The sequence below is a fragment of the Vipera berus genome (genome assembly GCF_964194415.1).
Source record: "Vipera berus genome assembly, chromosome: 3".
In the NCBI taxonomy this organism is placed as follows: Eukaryota; Metazoa; Chordata; class Lepidosauria; order Squamata; family Viperidae; genus Vipera; species Vipera berus.
In genome coordinates this window covers 1,248,940-1,265,133 of record NC_138204.1, presented here as the reverse complement: position 1 = coordinate 1,265,133, position 16,194 = coordinate 1,248,940, and the positions used below count along the sequence as shown (strand labels likewise).

Below are 16,194 nucleotides of genomic sequence, written 5' to 3'. Positions count from 1 at the left end.
GAAGGGGGGGGGAGAAAGGCAGAGGTGAGCATGGAACAATTTTTTATTATTATTATTTACGTCTATGGGGGGGTTCTCAGTCATCCAGGATCACCGTTGTCCCAAAGGGGCCTTTTTTTTCAGGAATCAAGTCGACTTCGTTTTTTTCTCCTGGAAGACCTTTCCCTTCCCATCCCAGAAGCTTCCTCAGTTCTGGCTGGTTGGTGGGGGGGGGGAGAGGGGTGAAAGGATTGATGCTCCTTGCAGACAGCGGGTCCTTCTTTTAGAGCAGGGGTCTTCAAACCTGGCCTTTTTTGTGACTGGCGGACTTTAACTCCCAGAATTGTGGACTTCAACTCCCAACGTGCCTGGCCGAGGAATTCTGGGAGTTGAAGTCCACCAGTCGTAAAAGGGCCAGGTGTGAAGACCCCCGTTTCAGAGGGTCGTGGTGGTGTGTGGCTGAGTGTGCTTTTTCCTAGGCTGCATCAACAGAGAGATCGAATCAAAGCCGTATGAAGTGTGTCAGTACTGCCTTAAAAAGCCTTGGTGAGGCCACACTTGGAATCCGGCATCCCGTTTTGCTCACCACGATGTAAAAAAGATGTCGAGACTCTGGAAAGAGTGCAGAGAAGAGCAACCAAGAGGATCAGGGCGCCGGAGGCTAAAACATACAAGGAACGGTTGCTGGAATTGGGGATGTCTAGTTTAATGAAAAGAAGGACCAGCAGTCTTCCAATATCCAAGGGGTTGCCCCAAAGAAGAGGGAGTCAAGCTATTCTTGTTGTGGGTGCTCCATCACTGGAAGTGTTCAAGAGACCGAACACAGGCTGTCCTGCTTGAGCCAGGGGTTGGACTAGAAGACCTCCAAGGTCCCTTCCGACTCTGGCGTTCTGTCACTCTCTCCTTGTTTGCGACAGCCTTTGCTGATCTGGCTTTGTTCGGAAGCTCGAGACTTCTGGGGGTGGGTGGCTGGGATCTGGAATAGCACAGCTCCCCCGGCCTGCTGAACGGCCCCCAGCCCCCCCCCCCCCCGCCTGCCCACTCAGGGATTCTGCTCAGCCGAGCTTCCCTGCAGCAGACAGGCTGAGAGACAGGCCAGAGCCAGGATGCCGGCAGGGCTGGAAATACCCTAATTGGATTGATCTCGACTCTGCTGCCGGTTGTAAAGCAGAATACCAATCCCGGCGTTCGTGGCTGGCATCGGATCAATTTGTGACCGAGAGCCCTCCGCTTCTCGGCCGCTGCCTCCTCGACGCCCCCCTTTTAATGGGCATCGGCCCAGCGGGGAGGGGGGGGAGAGGAAAGGGCAGGCGGGCGGGCAGAGGGGAAGCAGCCATGGATGGAAGGTCTTTGGTTGTTTTTTTCTTCAAAGAAACAGCCCCCCCCCATCCCCAAAAGCACAACTGTCTGCATCTCCTGAAAAAGCCGCTGAGGGTTTCTGCAGCAAGGAAGCGAGGGAAGAAAAACTAGAAAGAAGAGGAAGGGAGGGAAGAGATAGATAGATAGATAGATAGATAGATAGATAGATAGATAGATAGATAGATAGATAGATAGATAGATAGCTCAAAAAAATGAAGGGAACACTTAAACAACACAATGTACTGTATTTAATAGTAGGATGTCTTATCTTGTGTCCCCTTTATTTTTTTGAGCAGTATATTTTTAAGCAGCAGCAGCAGCCGAAGGAAGAAGCCAGGCTTTGTGCCCCCCCCCCCTTGTGCCAATCGGTGCCCTGGCGCCTCCCTTCTTTCTCCGTTTGTTCTCGGTCAGTCACAGCGGACTGTTCCTCGTCCTGCCTGCCGGATGGAAAAAAAGGGGGCCTTTCTCAGCAACCTGCTTGGCAGCGATGAAAAGGCAGTTTTGATTTCACCCCCTGGCTTGGCTCTTCCCTCCGTCCACCCGGAGGGGGGTGGGTGGGTGGGCGCAGCCTCCTCTGCAGATGAATGGGGCATACGGGCTAGGGAGAAGACTTTTCAGGAAGAGGGCAGCCACGATGGGTACCCTTCAGAGGGTCCGAGGCTGGGGGGGGGGCCTCACTGGCGGGACAGCCCAGCCGAGAACCACGGCTGCTTCCAGAGTTGCTATGTTCCAAAGACGGAATATCAGAGGAGTTGGAAGGGGCCTTGGAGGCCTTCTAGTCCACCCCACTGCAGGAGACCTCATTGCATCCTGAAGAAAGAGTTGCCCAATCTTTTCTTGTAAACCTCCAGTGATGGAGCACCCAGAACTTCTGGAGGCAGGTTGTTCCACTGGTTAATTGTTCTCACTGTCCGGAAGTTTCTCCTTAGTTCCAGGTTGCTTCTCTCCTTGATGAGTTTCCATCCGTTGCTTCTTCTCCTGCCCTCTGGTGCTTTGGAGAACAGCTTGACTCCCTCTTCTTTGGGGCAGCCCCTGAGATATTGGAAGGCTGCTATCATGTCCCCCCTCATCCTTCTTTTCATTAAAGTAGACCTGCCCAATTCCAGCAACCGTTCCTTATCTGTTTTAGCCTCCAGTCCCCTGATCATCTTTGTTGCTTTTCTCTGCCCTCTTTCTAGAGTCTCAACATCTTTTTTTACATGATGGCGACAAAGACTGGATGCAAGACCCTTCCCCCGGTTGTTGCACATGCCCCTTCCCAACAATGCTCGGCCTCTCTCACCGGCAGTAAGCACAGCGACGCTTGGCATGCGGGAACACAAAGTTACCCTGTGTGAAGCAGATAAGGCCACCCTCTGCCAAAGGTCTGCCAAGCGGCACCAGAATTGGCAGCGGACCCTCCGGCAGGCTGTGCCAGCAGGGCATGGGGAAGGCTTTGCTGGTCTGAAGACGCGGGCCGGCCTCAGCATCTCCCACCGCCAAGCTCTCTGCAGCCCCAAAGTATTCACGAGCATCACTCGGCGGCCACAACAGGCAATGTGGGTGCTTGGGAAAGGCAAGGCGTTGTGATTCCGTGCCAGCCACTGGACCCGGCAGCTGAGTCTGGGGAATCAGAGGAGGAGGAGGAGGGGCCTGGAGAGCCATCAAAGTCGGAGGAAGGCTCTGACGAGCCCCCGGACTTACAATCTGATGAAGAGCCTGGCCCCTCCACTCGTGCTTAGGCTGAGACCCAGCTGTGCTGGGAAGCTGAGTCAGACTCTGAGGACTCACAGCTGGAAGACATCAGACGCTTGCAAATGCCGAAAGGCAACAAGAGCAGGACAGAGGGAGGCAGTGGGGCGACTCCAAGGGCGGAGGAGAAAGCATTGAGAAGCCAATGGGGCTGCATAATAAAAAGGGAAGGTGTGGGCGGTGCTGGATGCTGAAGGCAACTGCCGGAAAGGACTCCAGTTTCATGGGATCATGTTCTGATTGCCTTGCCTGTGAACAATTCTCCGTTTGCATCGTGTTCTGTTTGCTTTTGCTTTTGGGACATTTTGCAGGTCTGTAAATAATATTAAAAGGGGTTGTTTTTCCTGCATTTTCCAGCCTACTTGTTGGAAGAGGGGTTTGTTTGTCCTTTGTGAGTTAACAAGGACTCACATAGGCTGGGGCAGAAAAGAAGGTGTCACCATCCAAGCAAGCTCGGCCTAAAAGGGGCAGCCGGGCTGATTGGAGAGATCCCCGTGATGGCAGTTTTCTGCTTCTTAAGGACCCCAGCGCCTGTGTACCCCAAAGCCCCCCCCCCAAAAAAAAAGAAAATAAAAAAGACTAAGAGCGTTGCAAGCAAGTCTGGATGTTTATGGAGAGTTTCCATCCTCCAGATCACGGTTGTCCCAAAGGTGCTTCCCCCCCCCTCCCAAAAGACAACTGGACTTCCTTGGTTATTTTCCTTGAAGGCATTTCGCTTCTCATCCAAGAAGCTTCTTCGGTTCTGACTGAGTGGTGGAGGATTGGAAGATTTACAAGTAAGTCCTTGACTTACAACAGTTCGTTTAGTGAGCTTTCAAAGCTACAGTGGCAGCGGTAAAAAGGGACTTATGACCGTTTTCCCATTTATGTCGTGGCGTCCCCGTGATCTGCCATCAAATTCAGAGCCTTGGCAACCGACTCGTATTTATGACGGTTACGCAGTGTTCCCGGGGTCACGCGATCCCCTTTTGCGACCTCCTGATGAGCAAAGACAAGGGGGAAGCAGGATTCACTTAACAACCAGGTCACTAACGACTGCAGTGATTCACTTAACAACTGTGGGAACAAAAGTCATGAAGTGGAGCAAAACTGAACAACAGACATTTGGGGCTCAATTTTGGTTGTACGTCTGCTGTATATTCTTTGCAGTCATCTGGTTGTTAATGACCAGCCCTCAAGAGTGTGAACAAGCAAGTGGGAGGGATCTCGGAGTCCTCGTGGACGATCGCTTGGCCATGAGCCAGCCGTGTGCAGCAGCAGCCAAGAAAGCTAACACCATCCTGGGTTGCATAAACAGAGGCACAGAATCAAGATCACGCGAGGTATTAGTACCGCTTTATAAAACCCCAGTGAGGCCACACCTGGAATACTGCAACCAATTTTGGTCACCATATCACAAAAAAAGATGTTGAGAGTTTGGAAAAAGTTCAGAGAAGAGCAACTAAGAGGATCCAAGGCCTGGAGACTAAAACATACCAAGAACGGCTGCGGGACTTGGGTTTGGCCAGTCTGAAGAAAAGAAGAAATAGGGGTGACATGATAACAGAGTTCCAGTATCCGAGGGGCTGCCACAAGGCGGGGGGGGGGGGGTCAGGTTATTCACCAAAGCACCAGAAGGCAAGACAAGAAAAACATGGATGGACTCTAATCAAGGTGAGAAGAAAACCTGGAACTAAGGAGAAACTTCCTAACAGTGAAGACAATTAACCAGTGGAACAGCTTGCCACCAGAAATTATGGGCGCTCCATCACTGGAAGTTTTTAAGAAGAGACTGGACATTCACCTCTCTGAGACGGTGTAGGTTCTCCTGCTTGAGCAGGGGGCTGGACTAGAAGATCTGTAAGGTCCCTTCCAGATTCTATTCTATTCCATTCCATTCCATTCCATTCCATTCCATTCCATTCCATTCTATTCTATTCTATTCTACTCATACTCATGAGGGAGGCCACACCCTTGACCTGATTTTTTTATCTGGACGGTGGTTGGATGATTTTGGTGGGGGCTCTCCATTTATTATGCCCCTGTCATGGACCGATCATCACCTCCTGCGGATGGTCTTCCGTTTTGCCACCCCCCACCGTGGGGGTACGGAGCCAATCAGATGGTACCGCCCCAGACGCTTAATGGATTCCGATAGATTCCAAGCGGCGCTGGGGTCCCCACCTGCCTCCATCGCTCACAACTCGGCAGATGCCTTAGTGCAAGCCTGGGAAAGGGCAGCCACTGAGGCACTTGACCGGGTTGTACCCTTGCGGCCCCTGACCCGGTGCAGATCCCAGCGAGCTCCATGGTTTTCCGTGGAGCTCCGGGAGATGAAGCGTCGGAAACGGGGCCTAGAGAGCTGCTGGAGGTCTAGCCGTTCTGAATCCGACCGGTTGCGGTTAAGAACCCATATTAGGTCTTATCTCGCAGCGATGAGGGTGGCGAGGTGTAATTACTTCTCCACCCTCATCGCGTCCGCAGATAATCGCCCGGCCGCCCTGTTTAGGGTGACTCGCTCCCTTCTTAATCAGGAGGTGAGGGAGGATCCCTTGCAGGGTCGTGCCGAGGAATTTAGTCAACATCTGTCGGATAAAATCGCTCGGATTCGGACCGGTTTGGACTCCAGCTGGGCAGAGTCTGGCGATCTGGACACGGGCGGTCTTGTCAATGTTATCTGGGAGGAGTTTGATTCTGTGACCCCTGATGAAGTGGACAGGATTATGGGGAGGCTGAGCTCCACCACATGTTTATTGGATCCGTGCCCTTCCTGGCTGGTTTATGCAGCTAGGGAGAGGACACGAGGCTGGCTCCAGGCGGTCATATCTGCTTCTTTGAGTGAGGGTTGTTTCCCCACCGTCTTGAAGGAGGCGGTGGTGAGACCTCTCCTCAAGAAGCCTGCCTTGGACCCAGCTGTATTGAACAACTTTCGTCCAGTCTCCAACCTTCGCTTTCTTGCGAAGGTTGTTGAGAGTGTGGTGGCGCATCAGCTCCCTCTGGTCCTGGAGGAAGCGGATTATCTGGACCCTTACCAATCGGGTTTCAGGCCCGGGTACAGCACGGAGATGGCATTGGTCGCTCTGGTGAATGATCTCTGGAGGGCTCGGGATAGGGGATATTCCTCTGTCCTAGTCCTATTAGACCTCTCGGCGGCTTTCGATACCATCGACCATGGTATCTTGCTGCGGCGTCTCAGGGGATTGGGAGTGGGAGGCACGGTTCTTCAGTGGTTCTCCTCCTATCTCCTGGGACGCTCGCAGTTGGTGTTGGCAGGGGGGCAGAGATCGGCCCCTAGGTCTCTCGTTTGTGGAGTTCCTCAGGGGTCGGTTCTCTCGCCTCTCCTGTTCAACATCTACATGAAACCGCTGGGTGAGATCATTCGTGGTTTTGGAGTTGGGTATCATCAATATGCTGATGATACCCAACTTTTCATTTTGACCCCAAACCACCCCAGTGATGCCCTCACCGTGATGTCCCGTTGCCTGGAGGCGGTTCGGGTCTGGATGGGGAGGAACAGGCTTCAACTCAACCCTGACAAGACTGAGTGGCTGTACATTCCGGCATCCCGGGACATTCAAAATGTTCCATCTCTTTCTATGGGGGGTGAGCTTTTACCCCCCGTGGATAGGGCTCGCAACTTGGGAGTCCTCCTAGATTCACGACTTACCCTAGAAGACCATATAGTAGCCGTGACTAGGGGGGCCTTCGCCCAGGTTCGCCTGGTGCGCCAGTTGCGGCCCTATCTGGACCGGGATGCCTTGTGTACGGTCACTCATGCGCTCGTGACCTCTCGCCTAGACTATTGTAATGCTCTCTACATGGGGCTTCCCTTGAAGACCACTCGGAGGCTCCAACTGGTACAGAATGCGGCCGCGAGAGTTGTCGTGGGAGTTTCCCGGTACTCCCATGTTACACCTTTGCTCCGCGAGCTGCATTGGTTACCAGTTGTCTTCCGGGTGAGGTTCAAGGTCTTGTTTATGATCTTTAAGTCCTTACATGGCATGGGTCTGGGATACCTCGAGGACCACCTGCTGCCGGCATCAACTCCCCTCCGCCCTGTGCGTGCCCACAGAGAGGGCCTCCTCAGGGTGCCTCCGGTCAGGGAATGTCGACTGGTGGCCCCCAGGGGGAGGGCCTTCTCTGTGGGTGCCCCGGCACTTTGGAACCAACTGCCGGTTGAGCTCCGGACGGCACCGGACCTCCGATCCTTCCGTCGCGGGTTGAAGACCCACTTGTTTGAGTTAGCTGGTCTGGCCTGAAGGGGAATTTGGGTTTTTAATTGGTTTTATTATTTCATTATTGTTATATTTTAATTGGGCATAGTTTAATTTTCTTTTAATTTTTGTATACCTATTTATATATGCCCTGTGAACCGCCCTGAGTCCCTAGGGAGAAGGGCGGTATAGAAATCCAATAAAACTAAACTAAACTATTCTATTCTATTCTATTCTATTCTATTCTATTCTATTCTATTCTATTCTATTCTATTCTATTCTATTCTATTCTATTCTATTCTATTCTATTCTATTCTATTCTATTCTATTCTATTCTATTCCATTCCATTCCATTCTATTCTATTCTATTCTATTCTATTTTAATTCTATTCTATTCTATTCTATTTCTATTCTATTCTATTCTATATTTGCTATTCTATTCTATTCTATTCTGTTCTGTTCTGTTCTGTTCTGTCCTGTCCTATCCTATTCTATCCTGTAAGTGCTGGAAACCTCTTCAGAAGAAGCACTTTCTTCAGGAAAAACAAGGAAGAAAAAAATCGAACCCCACAAACAACCAGGGGGTTGGACTAGAAGATCTCTAAGGTCCCTTCCAGCTCTGTCCTACTGTTACTGTTAAACCTCTGCTCAAGGACTGAGAGCTGTTTGGGGGGCGGGGGGCTCAGAAGGACTGTCAAAGGTATCATTTGCCCACATGCCATTCAGCAGAGGTGAGCAATGGGAAGCCCCCGTCTTTAATAATACGCTGAGATAAAAATAGAAAGGAACCAGCAGGATTTCAGCATGTTTATGGGAAATTACGGAAGATCTCCGACGGTAGGAGACCGAACAGACTGCAGCACTCTTCATCTTTTGTAATTTTAATCTGATTTTATAATTGTTCTTAGATCTGCATGTTTTATTAACCCAATAACAGAGTCCAGTCTCTTCTTAAAAGCTTTCAGCGATGGGAGCCCCCACAACGTTTGAAGGCCACTGAAGAGCAGAATAAGAGAATGGGAAGGGACCTTGGAGGTCTTCTAGTCCAACCCACTGCTGAAGCAGGAGATTCTAGGCCATTTCAGACAAAGGGCTGTCCAGTCTCTTCTCTTCTTAAAAACCTCCAGGGAATGGAGCGCCCACAAGGTCTGGAGGCAAGCCGTTCCACTGGTTAACTCTTCTTACTGTCAAAAAAATTCTCCTTATTTCTAGATGAGTTTCCATCCGTTGCTTCTTGTCCTGCCTTCTGGTGCTTTGGGGAATAGCTTGACCCCCCCTTCTTCTTTGGGGCAGCCCCCCAAATACTGGTACACTGCTATCATGTCCCCCCTGTTTCTTCTCTTCATTAAACTAGACATCCCCAATTCCAGCAACCCTTCCTTTTATGCTTTAGCCTCCAGTCCCCCTGATCATCTTTGTTGCTCTTCTCTGCACCCTTTCCAGAGTCTCAACATCTTTTTTTGATCGTGGTGACACTCAGGGCTGCCTTGAACTGCAGCATATAAATCTAATAATCATTTAAAAAAACAACCAACCTCTCCAAACCCTCTCACTTATTTCCAAAGCACCACGATGGATACTTCAGACTCCTGATGGCCTGAATCTACCACAGGGGTCTTCAAACTGGGCAACTTTAAGACTTGTGGACTTCAACTCCCAGAATTCCTCAGCCAGCCCTGGCTGGCTGAGGAATTCTGGAAGTTGAAGTCCACAAGTCTTAAAGTTGCCCAGTTTGAAGACCTCTGATCTACGAAATGAAGAGCGGGGTGGGGGTGGGGGTGGGAAACCACCTTAAAGGAACTCTCATTTCCATTGATGGGTCTGCTGAAAACTCCTGATGCTTCCTCCCTCCGGATCTCGGCCGCTCCGTGATAGCAATACATATCGCAAGGCATCACGCAAGTTTTTTTTAATTGAATAAACCCACTTGCTCTTCCCTCCTCATGTCTACAAATTCACCTCCGGTGTAAAAGGCCGGCCGAAGGACAAGCTGGCAAAGGAGGTTTCGCTCCGTTGCGGAAAAAAGCCTCGGAGAATCAAGCAGGAAGTGGTTCTCCTTAGTTCTAGGTTGCCTCTCCCTTCGACCAAGAGTGCGGAAAACGAAAACGTTGGCTGGCTGTTGCTGCTTCTGGTTTAGGCCCAGGTGGATTAAACCAGGCCTCATGGAAAAAGCATTGAACCAAAGTCTGTGCTAGGCTTAATTCTGCAGTTTGCAACTGTACTGAATATGATTTTGCTAAGCTTGCTTGTTTCAAATATATTTAGAAGGAAAGGACTGCACAGTAAGAAATGGGGAAGTGAAAGCAGCTGATGGAGGTGTACACAGGTATGTGGAAAGTTATGTTTTTATTTATTTTTTTTATTTTAATTCCATTTATATCCCGCCCTTCTCCGAAGACTCAGGGCAGCTTACAAGCTTAGCAGTTTGTATGTTTGTAGCAGTTTGTATGTTCCGCAGAAAGTCAGCAGAAAGGGTAAGATTGCTGATCCTCTGTCTACGGCAGGGGTCTTCAAATTTGGCCCTTTGATGACTTGTGGACTTCAACTCCCAGAATTCCTCAGCCAGGCACGCTGGATGAGGAATTCTGGGAGTTGAAGTCCACTCCTCCTAAAGTCTATATCAGGGGTCTTCAAATTTGGCCCTTTGATGACTTGTGGACTTCCAACTCCCAGAATTCCTCAGCCAGGCACGCTGGATGAGGAATTCTGGGAGTTGAAGTCCACTCCACCTAAAGTCTATATCAGGGGTCTTCAAACTTGGCCCTTTGATGACTTGTGGACTTCAACTCCCAGAATTCCTCAGCCAGGCACGCTGGATGAGGAATTCTGGGAGTTGAAGTCCACTCCTCCTAAAGTCTATATCAGGGGTCTTCAAATTTGGCCCTTTGATGACTTGTGGACTTCCAACTCCCAGAATTCCTCAGCCAGGCACGCTGGATGAGGAATTCTGGGAGTTGAAGTCCACTCCTCCTAAAGTCTATATCAGGGGTCTTCAGACTTGGCCCTTTGATGACTTGTGGACTTCCAACTCCCAGAATTCCTCAGCCAGGCACGCTGGATGAGGAATTCTGGGAGTTGAAGTCCACTCCTCCTAAAGTCTATATCAGGGGTCTTCAAACTTGGCCCTTTGATGACTTGTGGACTTCAACTCCCAGAATTCCTCAGCCAGGTAGGTGTGCCTGGAATTCTGGGAGATGAAGTCCACAAGTCATCAAAGGGCCAAGTTTGAAGACCCCCTGGTTTAAGGATGAGAAAGGGTATAAAAAGACGGGACTGGATCTGATTGATTTGCCCCTGGCCTATAGCTGTCCTTGATGGACCTGCTATGTCGCTGGACCTCACTGCAACGGGCTACTAATGTAAGCGATGTTGTGCTATTATGTTTGCTGTGTTCCAAACTATTAGCAAAATAAACCTCTGAATCTCAAAAGTAAGAATTACTGTGTTGTGTTGCTGTCTCTTGTCTTTTCCATCGGGTTTTTCCTCGATGGGAGGATGTCAACAAGGTTCCCTTTTATGGAGAGGAGGATCAAATATTTCCCCCACATTTTAGCATCAGAAGCAACGGATGGAAACTGATCAAGGAGAGAAGCAACCTGGAAGAAAGGAGAAACTTCCTAACAGTGAGGACATATTAACCAGTGGGAGAGAAGTTGCCTTCAGAAGCTGTGAGTGCTGGAGGTTTTTAAAGAAGAGACCGGACAGCCATTTGTCTGAAATGGTATAGGGTTTCCTGCCTGGGCAGGGGGTTGGACTAGATGACCTCCAAGGTCCCTTCGAACTCTGCCATCCTGTTATTTGTCTCACTCCCTCCACCACCCCACCACCCCGCCAGAGCTCTCTAATCGAGCTTTCCCCAGAGGCTCCTCTTTCCATTACTCAAAATGGAGAAGTCAAGCAATTAACAATTTCATTTTATTCATGCTCTTTGACACTTTGATTCATTAGGTTTGGAAGGCTGGCGAGCCGGGCGCAATTTTGAATGTTGAAGCGTCAGGGATTTGCACATGGCGGACAAAGGGGCCGGTTCAACTTATGACAATGGATGTCACAGAAGGAGTCCATCCATCTCTGCCAGTCAGACTCCGAAGCTGGCCGAGGCAGCCTCTGGACACGTGCTCCAGCCACGCGGCTGCTCCCTCTCCTTCAAGGCGTGGACCCCCTCCTGAAGGAAGGGGCAGCAGGAGGAAGCCGGGGCTACCACCCCTCTCCCCCCCTCTTGAAATGGCCTGGCTTTGCTGTGAAGGCCACCGATGACGCAGGAGATGCCACGGAGCGGGGAGAAGGCAAGAGGAAGCAGAACTGGGGGGCGGGTGGGGTGGGGGGCTTGCAGGAGAACAGAGCAGAGGCCCAAAGGGAGAAAAGGCTCAGGAAAAATAGGGTGGGGCTAGCTGACCAACCCAGGCCCAGAAACAAGGAGCAGCAAGAAAGCCATCCGTGGCGGCCCACACCAGTGGTAGCCTTCTGTGGAAGCCACCTACTGTGCCGTGAACAAGAGGTGAGCGAGAAGGGAGGGCAGGCAAAGGGGAGGGGGGGGAGGTGAAAACCTTGAACTGGGGCAGGGAGGGAAAGGGCTCCCAAGAGAATGAAATTTGGGGAAGTTGTGGCTGCTTCAGTGCCGCTGGCTGCTGCTGCTGCGGTCACGTGATCTTTGTTCTCAATGTTCTGTGACAGTTTCCCAGCCAGTCTAGCAATCCCTCACTGCCTTCTCCACCCGGTAGCGGCCACTTACCTGCCAGAAGGGAAGGGAAGAAGGGAAGGAAGGGAGAAAAAGGGAGGAGAGGAGAGGAAAGGGGAGGAGGGGAAGGGGAAGGAGGTGAAGTGAGGGGAGGGGAAGGAAGGAAGGAAAGAGGGAGGGGAAGGAAGGAGGGAGGGAGGGAAGGAAGGAAGGATTTCTGATGCTCCCTGCCAGCTTCCTACAAAGAAACTCACTGAGGAAACCCGCAGGAGGTCAGAAGTCTCTTCCGCTTCCACTAATTTTTGGCCACCTGTGGTTATTCATTTTCTCTCTTTAGGTAAGGAAATACCTCTGAAATCCCACAGGGCACAGGTTGTCTGGTTATTATTATTATAATTAGGCCTAGGCTTTCATGAGTTTCAGCTCACTTCCTCAGATGCACGGAGCATTACCGGTATGCATTAAGTATGTAATTCCTAAGTAGATTTGCTAAGTACAGTTAATAAGCATACATTTATGGGAACAGGCTGCAGGATTACAGATAAAAATTACCGATATAGGTTTAAGAGTGAGAAATCAATGCAGATTTATAGAAATAAGCATGCAAATCTGTTTTATAGAGAAACATTAGCAGGGGATAATACTCCCTGTTCCTGGGGTGGGAAGCCTGCCAGGGTGCTGTTCCCAGGGACACCCCCGTCCCGAAGATCGCTCCCCCCCCCTGAAATACTGAGCAGGGTCGGCTATCAGCTCCTGCAGGACTTCAGAATCCGTAAGCAAAATATGATAGAAAAGTGCTAAGCCCAAACCATCCACACACCCAGCTGCCTGGGAGAGCAAAGTAACAGAACGACAGAGTTGGAAGGGACCTTGGAGGTCTTCTAGCCCAACCCCTCGCTCAAGCAACAGACCCTAGACCGTTTCAGAGAAATGGACGTCCGGTCCCTTCTAGCAAACATCAATTTCCCACGCTGAGCCAATTTTATCTGCAGAAAGTCCCCACAGAGAAAAGAGAGTCACGGATGCGAAGGCTGCTCCATAGGACACGAGGCAAACCTCTGGAGAAACTCCTTCTGCCTTCCCACCAAGTGCACCTGTGTGACAGCTGTCTGTCTCGGTTGGCTTCCCCTGGTTTGAACTGCAGCCCTGCCTGGAAATACAGGTGCTCCTTGACTTACAACAGTTCGTTGAGTGACCGTCCAAAGTTACAACGGCACTGGAAAAGTGACTTATGATCATTTTTCACGCTTACGACCCTTGCAGCATCCCCAGGGTCACGTGATCAAAATTCAGACGCTTAGCAACCGACTCATACTTATGACGGCGTCCCGGGGTCGCGTGATCCATTTTTTGCGACCTTCTGACAAGCAAAGTCAAAGGGGGAACCACTTAACAACCGCATTACTAGCTTATCCACCGCAGCGATTCACTTAACAACCGGGACAAGAAAGGGTGTAAAATGGGGCAAGACACAATTAACAAATGTCTCGCTTAACAGCAGAAATGTTGGCCTCAACTGTGATCATAAGCCGAGGACTACCTGCATAACAGGGAGATCTTTGGGAAACCCCCCAAGAGACACTTTGAGATTCACTCTCCAAAACTGATGGGCACAAACAGATCCACGCGTGAAAAGTTCAACTAGCTACTCTATTGCTGGTGCCTGTAACACAGGAATCTTCCCAGACTGGGCCAGACTAGATAAGGATCAATGGCATTCAAAGGGAGCCTGACCTCGCTTGCCCTCTTGTGGCTACGTAAGGATTCCAGACTAATTCCTCCCTTGACTCCTCCCCCTGGCTCGGCCGCTTTCTCTCCAACATAAAGCATTTCGTTTTCTATGAGACGGGCAGCAAACAAATTCAAGAAATAAATAAGTAAGAAACAAAACATTCACACACTCCCTGATGTTATTATATCTGCCTCGGCATTCTTTCCTGTCTCCTGTCCCGTTTCCAGTTTCCAGCACTGAAAGTCACCTGCTTAGAATCGCTCCTAAACAGCGAGATGGGCAGCATATATCAATTTTGATCATCAATAAATCAAGAAATACAGTCCCATTTCACGGGCTGACTTGTTGACCAGGGGCTGCAGAGCAGAAAGAGATCGGGTCCCCTTCCCCGAATAACCGTCCGGGCTACAACTGCACAATACACGGAACACAGGAGAACAGCCCTGAAGTAGCGCCAACAAGTGCCAACTGCCCCCCCCCACTGCCGCACGAGGTGGGAGGCGTCTCGCAACTGTCGCAATGTGCCGACAGAAGGAGAGACACAGTTTCTGCTCTGCGTAAACATGCGTCCGCTGGAAGGCGCATGTAGAGAGTGCGCGGCGTGTTTAAACAGCTGGTAGGGACTACGAGGCGAGATCAAAGTCAACTGAATCGTGTTTAGCCTCCTGCCTGGCAAATATTTATCAACCGAGCAACGGCATGCACCCACTTGGCTTGGAAGTGGCTTTTTTTCCAACCCGGGAAAAGGGGGTTTGATCGCCAAGCAATGCGGTTGACAAACCACGGGCACCGCAGGCAGGAGTCCTGGGTGGCACAGGTTCTCCTCTGACCCTTGTGGTCAGGTAGATCGGAGACGCCAGATTTAGGCCCTTCGCAGCAAGTTTGGCAAAGGGAAAGAAAAATCTGCACTTGAGTTTCATGCTCTTCCATTTCCCCAACTCTGGGAGGAAAAGAGGCAGGGCAGTTTCTCAACCCACATGTCTTCTTCCTACAAGCCTCTTCCAGCACTGAGGATGTTACTTAGTTTGGTTAGGAAACGTCTGCAAGAAAACGACCAAGCTCAGAGAGCAACAAGGACCCCACAGTTGTTGTTGTCATCGTCCTTCACCTCTCCGCAAACCACACTCCCTTCCAGCACTGATGATCTTAGCTAGACAAGTCATGAAAGGTCTGCAAGAAAACAACCCAGGTCAGAGAGCCCAAGGAGCCCACATTTTTTGTTGTCCTCCTCCTCCTCCCTTCTAGCACTCATGATGTTCTCTAGTTGGGTCATGAAACACCTGGAAGAAAACAGCCCAGCTCAGAGAGCATCAGGGACCCCACAGTCATCCTGCCCCTCCTTTGGGGAATCTTCTAACGCAAAGGCCCCCAACCTTTGGGGCACCAGGGACCGGTTCTGTGGAGAGAGCTTTTTCCGCAGATTGGAGAGCGTGTGGTTTTGTGTACTGCCTGTATCCCGCGGAGGGGGCTTTGCTTGTTTGTGCGGACCGGTTGCTTGGGGAGCCCTGTTCTAACGCTCACTACGGAATGGATCCCAGATCTCGTGAGTACATATAGGGCCCACTTCCCACCTTGCTCTCCTTTCCTAGTGCAGGGCTAGGCAAACCTTGGCTCTTTTATGACTGGTGGACTTCAGCTCCCAGAATTCCTGAGCCAGCATGGCTCAGCTTGGAAACTCTCCCTTTCCCCTCAGCAGGGCTGGCTTGGGAATTCTGGGAGTTGAAGTCCACGAGTCACAAAAGAGCCAAGGTTGCCCACCCCTGGCCTAGTGGAAATTAGGTCAGACAGAGGACGCTATACAGGAAATCAAAAGCCATGGTGCAAACCCCCACCCCACCCCCCACAAAATTGGTGGGGGAAGGCTGGTGCCCCTTAATTTCAAATAACCGATCTCTGCTGCTCCAAGAAAAAAACTGGGCAGCCATTTGTCCGGGATGTTATGAGGTCTCCTGCTTTTTTTTTTTTTGCATATGGTTAGACTAGAAGACCTCCAAGGTCCCTTCCAGGCCTCGGATTCTAGGATCCCCGTCTAGGTGCTACTGAACCAATTCCAGCTTCCAGGGGTGAGAAAGCAGGCTGGCTCCGGGCGGCTTTCCTGCCCCTTCTAAGGGTCCCGGGTCTGCCTGGATAAATTCGCCCCCCCCCTCTCTTTTTTTTCCAGCAGCTGCAGCAGCAGCCCAGCTGTGGACACCTCCAGCCGCAGAAGCAGCACCAGGTAAATAACTGTCTCTTTGCACAAACAAGATCAGAAAGTGACACAAAAGCGCCGGCGAGCTTGCCAACCCGCACTGGTGCTGCAGGGAAGATAACGGCAATAATTAACACCCGGCAAGCCGGCTGCTTTGTCTGCGGAGAACAAAGGAGGGGAGGGAGGGGTGAGCATCCCCCCTTCCCTTTACTCCCGCCCGTGCCAGCCTGGCTCCCCGCAGAAGGAAGATGGGGGGCCTGGGAGGGCCAAAGAGGGAGGTCAGGTGGAGACACCCGTCTGGGTGCGCTGTCTGCCAATTGGTGCACCAAGAAAG

General features: G+C 50.9%; 1 protein-coding gene across 2 annotated transcripts in view; it reads right to left on the bottom strand.

Moving 5' to 3' along the window:
* CTNNBL1 (catenin beta like 1) overlaps positions 1-16,194 on the bottom strand; it is a 98,505-nt gene that overhangs the window by 13,909 nt on the left and 68,402 nt on the right. The window lies entirely within an intron of this gene.